This window comes from Uranotaenia lowii, chromosome 2 (genome assembly GCF_029784155.1).
Source record: "Uranotaenia lowii strain MFRU-FL chromosome 2, ASM2978415v1, whole genome shotgun sequence".
In the NCBI taxonomy this organism is placed as follows: domain Eukaryota; kingdom Metazoa; phylum Arthropoda; class Insecta; order Diptera; family Culicidae; genus Uranotaenia; species Uranotaenia lowii.
Window position 1 is genome coordinate 170,320,286 of NC_073692.1, and position 10,870 is coordinate 170,331,155.

Consider the following 10,870-nt stretch of genomic DNA (forward strand, 5'->3'; position numbering starts at 1 on the left):
CCTGTATCATTACATGACGTGGAACACGATTTATTGATGTAAATTTACAAATTAAAAAAAAAGTTGAATCCTTAACAGCACTGAATTCGTATGACACAAATATTACTTGACACGGAACGCGATTATTTGATGTAAATATACATCACATATGATGTAAATAAAAAGAAGCATCACATACGACGGAATTTTCAGTGCGAATTAAATATTACACGTCTTTAATATTTTACATGTCTTTAAATTTTACACGTCTTTTGAAGTTGACCGACGAGGAAGCATCACATATATGGAGTGCATGTAATATTATTGCACCTAATCCTTAATTGTACTGAAATTGAAATTAGACGTAAATCCTGAACCCCATTCAGCACAACAATCTAAATATGTTTTTACGAAAAGTTTGTTTTATTCGTTTACAATAATTCAAGTGCATTACATCAGTATGATTTGTTAGCAGTCATTTTAGTACAGCGGCTCCAACAGTGAGCAGCGGCACGAACAGATTTGACAAATATTTGAAGGCGATTGTTTTCATTTTGTTTGTTTACCTTTGCAGGAAAATTTTTCGTTTAAAATTTGAAAGAAATGTGTAGTTTTTTGAAAATTTGTTGCCGTCCGACCCTGTTTGATGCAGTCTCGTCTGACAGAAAGTCGAGGAACCCGTGGAACCATCCGGATAAAGCTGCTGTCATCATGTGTTGCTGGCCCGGCTGTTTTAAGCAGTCACTAGTTTTCGAATTGTCGAGATCCATTGGTCAGAGGCCATCAGTAGTGGGTCGCAGGATGAATTAAGTCCGCTCCAATTGGTAAGTTTGACAAAGTTATGCTGACCACGAATCGAAAATGTAAAATTTTGTTTGTTCCAGTTCACCAACAAATTGCTTGTAATTCTTATAAGCATATACCAGCAACGGTAAAACTTCGACAGAGAATTGTTCAGGCCATCCGGTTCGCACTACTTTGGCTGGCACTTCAAAAATCTTGATTAACACACTTTCGGGTGCAGTCGAAATTTCGTTCACCATGTACATGTAAGTTAATATTAGAAATATTTTTTTAGTTTTACACCATCTCGTGGTGTTTGGGAGATTTGAGTCATGTTTCAAAACTCCCAAACAAAATGACAGGCCTGAAACTACAGCTACCAAAACAAGCTTCCCAATAATGTTTCCCAATTCCCAAAGGTTCCCAATAATGTGCATATAAACCAAGAATTCAACATCAAATAGTGAATAAAGAATTTAGCATTCATAATTTAATAAAAGTGAATAAACTTTTACGAGAACTTGGATAGAACTTGAACTTTATTTTCTAAAACCATTGATTTTTTTTTCTTCCACAGGTAGTGTTAGTAATCATCATGAACGACTGTGTGTTGATGATACCGGCTCAAATTGGCACAGCGATGGTATCTTTAAATTTATCGCCATTCAACTCAAAACTCGTCGATTGTTAAAACTGATCAAACTGCTCCAATACCTTGTTGGATGAAATTTCGAAACATCAGTTATGGTTAACTTGCATCCGAAGTTGCAAAAGAAGCAATAAACGGTTAAAAGGTACTATATTTGCAATGGTTTTTTGTTCTTTGCTTAAGTTTTCTTATTTTTTTTTTTCAGAATTTCAAATCGGTGCCGGGTAGCCGTGTTAGCAACGATGACAAATAGGCAACAACCTACTGTCTCTCAGGTATCAGATCTGGGTACACAGGAAACAGCCCTTGATAGCCAGTGCTGTTTCCGACTCAGTGAACAAAGGTTGTGCCTTTTAGGTAATATTTTTTTTATTACCATTCTATATTATGTAACTTTTTAATTTGTTTGTCTTTTGCTCAAATAAATTATATTCAATACAAAAAGTTTGTTTTTTTTATCAGGAAACAAATCATCATTCAATTAGACTACTAAAAAGCAAAGAAAACAAAATCCAATAGGATTTTTTACTGTATTCTGTTTTGAAATTTACATCACTTTCATATTACACGTCTGCAAAATTTAACAGGCATGTAATATTTAACTCACACAGAAAATTCCGTCATATATGATGCTTCTTTTTATTTACATCATATGTGATGTAATTTTACATTTTTTTTTCGTTGTGTGTAGTACCAGGCCAAGTTTCTTCGAAATCAATTAACGTGATCAAAAATTGTGCCGGGTAGAAATTGAGGTTCATTATCGCCCAACGAACGATTTCATTCTTTTTTGAACGGATGTTTGTATAGAAAACATCTTTATCAATGTTTATGTTTATGTATAAAAGATCTCTATGTTTATACGACCTATTTCTAATAAAATAAAATGAAAAAATGTGATTTTTGTGGTTTAAATAGAGGATATTGCTGATGACCAACAATGCATTTGATAGAAAAAATATAAAAATATAAGCGTGAGTGGGATACAAAAATGGATGGTTTGAAGCGCTATACATTTACCTGGTCGCAATGAATGAAGAGTATTGGAAAAAGTGATATAACAGACATTTTCTGGACGATTTAACCATAACCGTTTGTTAACTGAGGAATTTCTTATTGAATTTGTCCGATTTGTGGTGTTATTTCTTTACTTATTATACCATTTATGGGCTGAACCAATAAAAACAAAATTTATCGAGAAATAACGAAATTCACCAAAGTGTCTCAAACTTCGACATATTTAAAGGCACTGGCCTTTAATCGATATACGCCTTGAGAAATATGGTTGAAAAGCCAACACCATGGAAAACTAGAGTGAATTAAGGCAATAATGGCACTTAAGGTCACTATCAATGTTGTGCAAAATTTTACAACATTTATTTTAAAAAAAATCAATAATCATATGATGAAATGTAAACTTTTTTATGATGTTTCAAACTGTGTCTTTGATTTTTTTTTCAAAAACATTACGTTGACCATATAAACAGGTATCCACTTAATTTCGTGAACACTTCTTTGCACCGAAATGCTGTTTCTCTGCGATGTTTGTTAATTCGAAAAATGTGTTTAGCATGTTTAGCCGCAAGGGATGGGATGAATCATTCAATAGGATGAAAATCCCTGAAAAAAAATTCTTTCTACTTTCACCAAAACATTTAATTATGTTGTTTTATATACAAAAAAAAGCTTGAATATTATAATGAATTGCAAAGTTAACCAATAACATTGAACGAACCTACAGTAACGAATGGTCCACCACCACCAGCATCAAAGGTCGCAAAGGTGAAATCATTTATCGGTAATGTGCCCGGTGTGTTAAATCGAGAGGAATTCCTGGTCCGCCTGCCTTCCAATGCCGGTCGATGTTGGACCACAACTAAGTCTGCAGAAGAAGTCCACTGCAACCGAAGGGATGAGAATATTAGATAATGACAGCCGATTTTCGATCCGGGAGGTACCTGCCATGAGGCCGTTTTCCTAACTAACTAAACTTTTCATCCACTCGTGTGTGCTTCAACGCGCTCATCCGCCGCCGCCAGATCGAATCGAATCTCTGCGTTTTGGCATTTCCCCCTTGGCCCTTTGCTTGCTTTGGGTTGGCTTCGACTTGGCTTGCGGTTGACAGTGATAAATGACGTTTCCAATCGAGCGCCTATCTCTCTCGCGACGACGACTTTCGGGGATCTTCCTGTGGCCTCCGGCTCTCTGATTCTGACTCTGACTTCGGCTGAAGTAATGTCGATTAAAGAGTCAGTCAGTCGTCGGTCGGTCGTTCGGTGCTTCTTTTGATAACTGCCAAGGGGTTTCCGGCAATGAAGCCATTCAGCAGCGCACTCACTTAACGTTTTGATCCGAAAACTCGGAGGGTAATTCTCAAGCGTGTCACTAGAACACAGGATTTCAATTTACAAATCATGATGGAGTGAATGGAGTTGAACTTGCACTGCACGCCTGCGACGCGTTTTTGGTTGCTGGGGAAAGTCGAAGAATTCCGAGACCGCAGTGAGATTGGCGCTGATGCTGCTGGCTGGGTAGGAAAGCGGAGATACGCCAACTAAAAGACAGACACAGCGAGAAAGAGTGAGAGAAAGAATGAAGATTCAGCAGCGAATGAATGAAAACAGATCACTAATGGAGCATTCAAGGAAGGAACTTAATGACTTAATATAAAAATCGTTTCGCATTGCGTCGCATTCTCCTTTCCCTTCTGGAGCAACATTTTGATAAAGGCAGCGATGTACTGAGGGTGTTAAGTAGGTACATGAGTATAACTCCATCGACTTATGTCCAGCTGATAGATCCAAAAATTAAGAGGTAATTGGTCTAATTTGAACTTCAAATGGTTTTCCTAGCAAATTTTAAGAGTTATGAAGTATTCGTTACCGCAACGAAAGTAACACAGATAAAACCAACCTGCATTTGAAAGTTTTATTAATGTTTTGTTATGTCATTATTTGTGGCCATAAAAAATGCTTTGAATCTTGATTCAACCATTTGTTTTCAGGTAGCTCTGAAAACGTTAATTAATCTTTTACTAAATATACTTTTTTTTGTTTTTTTTTTTGGTCCGATTAAAGTCGTTAAAATACTAAATATACTGTTTAAGTTGTTTAGAAAGAGTTATGAATGCTATATTGAAACTCCAATTAAAAACATATACTGAGAAGTTTTCTCTAAGCTTTTTTTTGCATGTTTTATGAAGGCGCACAGTAACTACTTGATTTTAAACCGTTATAAAATAAGGCGGCAGCTCTCGACCTAGATGTCAAATCAGCACACACTCAGATTTCATATATTTGAATTGGAATTCCCATTTTTACATATTTTAGATAAGTCATATGGGTTATTTTTGAGTTATATGAAAAATCTAAAAATATGAGTTAAAATAAAAATCTTTGAAATACTTCAAATCACTGATAGAGGTATGATTATTTCTACACTATGAGTGTTGCGTGAAACGATCCAATTACTTAGAATAAATTGTTGCTTGACGCCATCATTTATCCAAGATGGTGGATCAAGCTTTTCTTTTCAAAGCTTTGAATGACTGAAAATCTTATTTTTTTGTTTGTTTCGATTATAGTCGTTTTACCATCTTTATGGCATTCACGACTTTATCAACGTTGCAGTTGGCGAATCGTTATTGAAAAACTTATCCGGTACAACTGTGTTCAATGCTTACTCTTGGGCTCGAACTCGGGGACATCGGCTCAGGAGACAACAGACTTGCCAACTGAGCTATATCACATTCACTATATGGGTATTGGGTTAAAGGGCTAGGCGTTAAAGTCGAATTTCGTTCTCCGACGCCATCTTGAAATCCATGATGGTTTCATCTGGTTTCATCAAAATGCAGGAAAAAATGATTGAAATTCGCATGAAACCCCGGAACATGGCCGTAGGAACGGGAGGGGATTGGGAGGTTAATTCCCCTCCCCCCATGAGGGTTCAAAAAGGCAAGGTTTTCTACTCTAAACTAAAAATTATCATCAAATTATTATAATAGAAAGGAGAGTTACAATCTAGACTAAAAACTAATGCCAAAACCTCAATAATCCATCCCAAGTTCAAAATTCTGGTACAGTTTTTAAAAATTGTCTCACTTGTGTATAAAAAATCAGGTCCGAAAATCAAATTTAACCCATTTTGGAGGTTCGGTTTCCATACACTCATAAATAAAGTTGAATCCCTTTTTTCGTTTTTCTGTATCCAGTTTAGGATTCATGATTTTCAGTTCGAATAATCATAAAAAAACTAGAAATGAAAAGCTACTTTGAAATCCTGGTTCAAATTTGGTTTGACACTCATATGAAATTTGAATCATGTTTTTCGAAAATCATATGCATTTTCAATATTTGGACAATAGTTTTCCAAATATGAAAAAAGAAAAAAATATTTTTTATTCGAACTCGAAGCTTTTAAACTTAATTACTTAACGAAATTCAAACTTTCAAAGCTTCCAAATGGCGATCCAAAATTGTAAACTCAGATTCAGATTCATCATTTTAAATTAATTTTTTTAATATCGATTCACAATAAAGATTAAAAATAAAAAAATTGGATAATGAATATAAATTAAATCAGAACTACAGAAATAAAAGATTCATGAATGAGGGCTTTATAACAGGGCTTATAAAATTCCGATCTGGAATTAAGATTCGGAAATCTTTTTTTTTTTTGTGCATTTCAAAAATTGTATAGACATTCAGATTCAAAATGTAGATTCAAAATTAAGCTAAGAATTCAGCTTTAAAAAGAGTGTTACAATCAACATAAAACTGTTAAGGAATTCAATAGATAATGAAATTAAAAATATTTAATTTCCAGATTTCAAATGTTTTATCAAAATCGCTTGTTCACACACTTCAGCCGAAAATCACAAATAAAAATTTGAGAATTTGAGTTAATCTTCTTAGTTTTGTTTAGTGACGAAAACCCAAATTTTAGTTTAAAAAATTATGCACCGAATTTCCGTTGTGGTATGGATTCTGTATGAAAAATATGTACTCCTTAAGAAATTTGCACCAAATTCTATATTTTTTCGGTGTATGGTTCAACATTTTAATATTGCAGTTCAGAAGCTAAATTTTGGTTTGAAAATAAATTTGGTTAAGCATGCATCAAACTAATTTGATCCAAAAATTTTGTATTTCTTACTGTTTTTTTATTTGAATTATTTTTATTTTTATTTGCAAAAGTGTTCGGAAGATTGGGCTTGTTTGATTTGAGTACAGAATAAGTTTTTTTTCTCGTCAAGATTTATAAACAAAATCAAAACTTTTAACCTTCGATGAAAGCGAGTTCCATGTTTTGTAACTCAAGGTTTCATTACTAACATTTGGCTCGCCTTTTAAGTTTAGTACCAATTTTCTAAAGTTAGTTTTTAATTGGAAAACTATTGATGTAAAAATACTTAAAAATGAATAATCATATACATAAAGCTTAGTTCTTTTAGAAATGGGACACTTTCATTTGCTAATAGCTCGTTAACTAGTTATCGGAGGTCCAAATTTTTGACAACATTTTGTTGCCTGTAAAAAGTACTATTCGACCTATTTTTTTCAAATTTTAAAATTTACGCGTTTTTGAGATATGTACGATGCAAGAGAAAAAGAAAAAAATAATTTTGCACAGTTTCCTTGAAAATGCGTCAATATCAAATTGATAGCTGACATAACCGTTGATTATTCAAAGAATTACTGAGTTTTTGTGGTGGATAAGTATGCAAACACTGTCAATAATGTCCACAAAGTTCAAATCAAGCATTGGAGAGAAGCACATGATCGGCAACAACGGTTAAGGATCATCAAGGAAGTCAAGTCTTATAGCAGCTTTTTTAATTTTCAATAAACGAAAAACTAAGGGTAGATCGCTGAAATGTCCAAAACAATTTTCTCCGATAAGCTGAAAGTGTTGCCTAGTGATGACTAATTGAAATCCAACCTCAAACAACCATTTTTTGATAGTTCCAAAGCTCTTAAGCTATGAAACCGGTACCGAAAAAAAAAACGTTCAAAAATGTGGTCAAAAATAATCAAATTTGTTCATTTCGAAACAACTGTATCCACTAAAATGCTTCCAATTTCCAGTTTCAAGAGAAGTGTTGGACCAGAAAGTATCACAAATTGAAGAAGGAGGGTGAAGCCACCTAAAATATAGATTTTACGAAGTATAAGTTGGAGAAACTGATCAATACCATGACTGAAAAAAGTGTGCGCCGGCCAATGGGTGATACCAAGAATTAAGTAGAAATTTCTTTAACAAAAAACGGTAAATATTTTTTTTCAAATTTTTTCATGAAAGATCATAACATTACCTTCTTTTTCTTCATAGAAAGTATTTCGTTCAAACAAATAGTTTTTTAGATACAGGCATTCGTAACTGTCCCATTTCTAAAAGAACTAAGCTTTAGCTACGAACATTTTTTTATTCATGCATTGTTGTGCAAAAAACCCTAGATAAAATGATTTCAAAGTAGTCGATGATTCTTTTGAATTAAGCCACAGTATTTGAAAGACCCAAATTATAGCATTTTACTATTATATACTACTTTATTTTAAGTTGTTAAAATTGTCCAAGTAACACCAGATAAATTGTGAAAAGATGATTTAAACGTTGACGAAATTTGGCACATTTCATCGAATCTTTAGATTTTCGAAAAAGAAAAAGGAAAATTCTCAACAAATTTTCAAAGGTAGCTGATTTTCAAACTTTTTGTCTATTTGCAATTTATCAGATTTTCTAATAGCTTAACTTAATTTTGTACTGGATTTTGAGTACTTTAACGCAAATTTTCCTTAAGAAACTTATATTCACCAGAAAATTTTTTTATACCGATTCTAGAGGTGTAATCACATAAGCCCTGCAATACTGAACACAAATACGATTTTAGATTTTTTGAACATAAAATGATTTTTTTAGCTTTCTGTAACTAATCTAGCGTCTTTTTCCGAAGCATGTTTTTCGGATTTTTTTCTTAGACATTGAATGACGGAAAACTGAAGTGTTTTAGGAAAACAATGTCTGAGAACCATATTTGAGTTACATAACGAGGTTTCAAAAACTATAAGCACTATGAGCTTTTTTTTTTAAATTGGTTGAGAATAAAAAAAAATTAAAGCGGTTTCAGCGAGGAGTGCCAATTTGACACTCCAGGAACTCTAAATTCAAATTAATATAGTATTAATAAGTATTAATTTCAGGGACGTATGAAGGTTAAGTTGAACATATCGAAAATAGACTCACCTGTAGATGAAATTTTTATTCTGAATTGTCTCCTAGAGCAGTTGAGGGGCAATGATAAAACTTATAATTATTACCTTTTATTATTATCCTAGAGTAAGGTGCTGACACCGACAACTTAGAATCTGAGCCAAAAAGTCGTTGAACCAACTTCTTCTGAGCGTTAACAGTTGCATACTGGAATCATATTTAAAAGATCGTTTGAAAATTTCGATTTGTACGTTCAAAAACCCTAACTTAGATCAAAAACAAAAACTACATTATGTCAAATTCATTTTGATCCAATTTAAAAAAAAATACTAAAAACCTTGAGTTCTAAGATATTTCAAATACATCGGGAACCATATATGTTAGTATTTTTGAATAGACAAACAATACAAAAATTGTGCTAACTTTCCAATTTTTGATTGTGTTCTGTTTTTTGGACAACAAATTTGGTATATAAACTCTTAGAGCACCTCAATTTGGTATCAGTTGGTATTTTTAGCTTGGTATATAAAGCTTTTTTTTTAATATCTATATATATAAAAATGAATTTCTGTCTGTCTGTCTGTCTGTCTGTCTGTCTGTCTGTCTGTCTGTTCCCTATAGACTCGAAAACTACCGAACCGATTTGCGTGAAACTTAGCAGGTGGGGGTATTGGAGGTAGGGGAAGGTTCCTATTATGGTTTGAGACCCCTCCCTCTCTCATGAAAGGAGGGAGGGGCCTCCCAAAGAAAAGACAATTTTCTGCATAACTCGAGAACCCATCAAGCAAATGGTATCAAATTTGGAATGAGGTGGTATTTGGGAACGAAGAATATTTCGATGAATATTAGGCACCCCTCCCTCCTCTAAGTGGGGTGATAGGAAGGGGGGAGGGGGGCTTTCTTACAATTTTTCATACAACTCGAAAACTAATCAAGATATTGGAACCAAATTTGGCACGGGAAGATATTTGGATACGAAAAATATTTCAATGATTATTTGAGACCCCTCCCACTTTCCAGTAGAAAGGGGGAGGGGGCTTCTTTCATATTTTTTTTACATAACTTAAAAACTTATAAAGCAAATGGAACCAAATTTGGCATGACAGAGTATTTTGATAAAAATATTTCAATGATTATTTGAGACCTCTCCCTCTTTCCAGTAGGGAGATACACAGGGGGGAGGGGGCCTCTTTTATAGTTTTTCTACATAACTCAAAAACTAATTAAGCAAATCGAACCAAACTTGGCATGAGTGGGTATTTGGGAACGTTACATGTTTTAATAATTGTTTGAGACCCCTTCCTTTTTCCAGCGGGGAGAAAGGAAAGAGGGAAGGGGAGTTTCATACAACTTTTACTGCATAACTCAAGAACTACAACAGCAATTGGAATCAAATTTGGCACAGAACGATATTTGGGTACGAGAAATGCTTCTATAAATATGTTGTGTCCCTCACTCCTTCAAAGAGGTGGATGAAAAGGGGGAGGAAAGGTCTCCCTTACAATTATCAGTATAACGGGAGAGATGATCGAGCAAATTGAACCATATTTGGCATGTTAGGGTATTTGGATACGAGAAATGTTTAATTATGAATTGAAGCCCCACGTTTTCAGCGGAAAGATATAAAGGGGGAAAGTGGGGCTTCCATAGATTTTTTTTGCATAGCTCGAGAATTAATCGAGCAAATGATACCAAATTTGGTATCAAAAAGTATTTGAGTACGAAAAATACTTTTATGCATATTAAGCTCTCACCCCTCCATTCAATGGGGTGAACGGAAGTGGAGAAGATTCTTCCTTTCAAAATTTATGCATTATTCAAGAATTTACAACGCAAATAACACCAAATTTGGCATGGAATGGTTTTTCAATACGAGAAATGGAGAAAACATAAAATGGATAATCATTTTGGCATAATTCTATGATTATTTGACACAAAATCCTCCTTTTAGTGAGTGGGTACATGGGAGGAGGGAGGTGAGCCCAATACAATTTTGTTAGCATAAGTTTTCAATTTATGCTTCGGCCAACAAACGGAAACATATATGGCATGGAAAGGTACTTGATTACTAGATATGTTTCTACGATTGTTATAGACCCTTATGCTTTACAGTGTAGAGAGGGGAAGAAAGGAAGGGGCTCCATAAAAATTTTGCTGCTTAACAATCAATTGAACTAACGAAAGAAAAAAGATTATGATTATTAAAGATCACGATCTCCGTTCAGCAGGGGGTGAAGGGAAGGACAG

At 34.0% G+C, this 10,870-nt stretch overlaps 1 long non-coding RNA gene across 2 annotated transcripts; it reads left to right on the forward strand.

Annotated features, from left to right (window-relative positions):
* The first annotated feature begins 303 nt into the window (after positions 1-303).
* LOC129749104 (uncharacterized) lies at positions 304-1,799 on the forward strand. 2 transcript variants are annotated; one of them, XR_008737924.1, is made up of 3 exons: positions 304-1,028; positions 1,340-1,556; positions 1,617-1,799. It is a non-coding gene; the product is annotated as an uncharacterized LOC129749104 (long non-coding RNA). The 2 variants fall into 2 exon arrangements; XR_008737925.1 differs by having other exon boundaries at positions 304-803; positions 864-1,556.
* Positions 1,800-10,870: the final 9,071 nt, after the last annotated feature.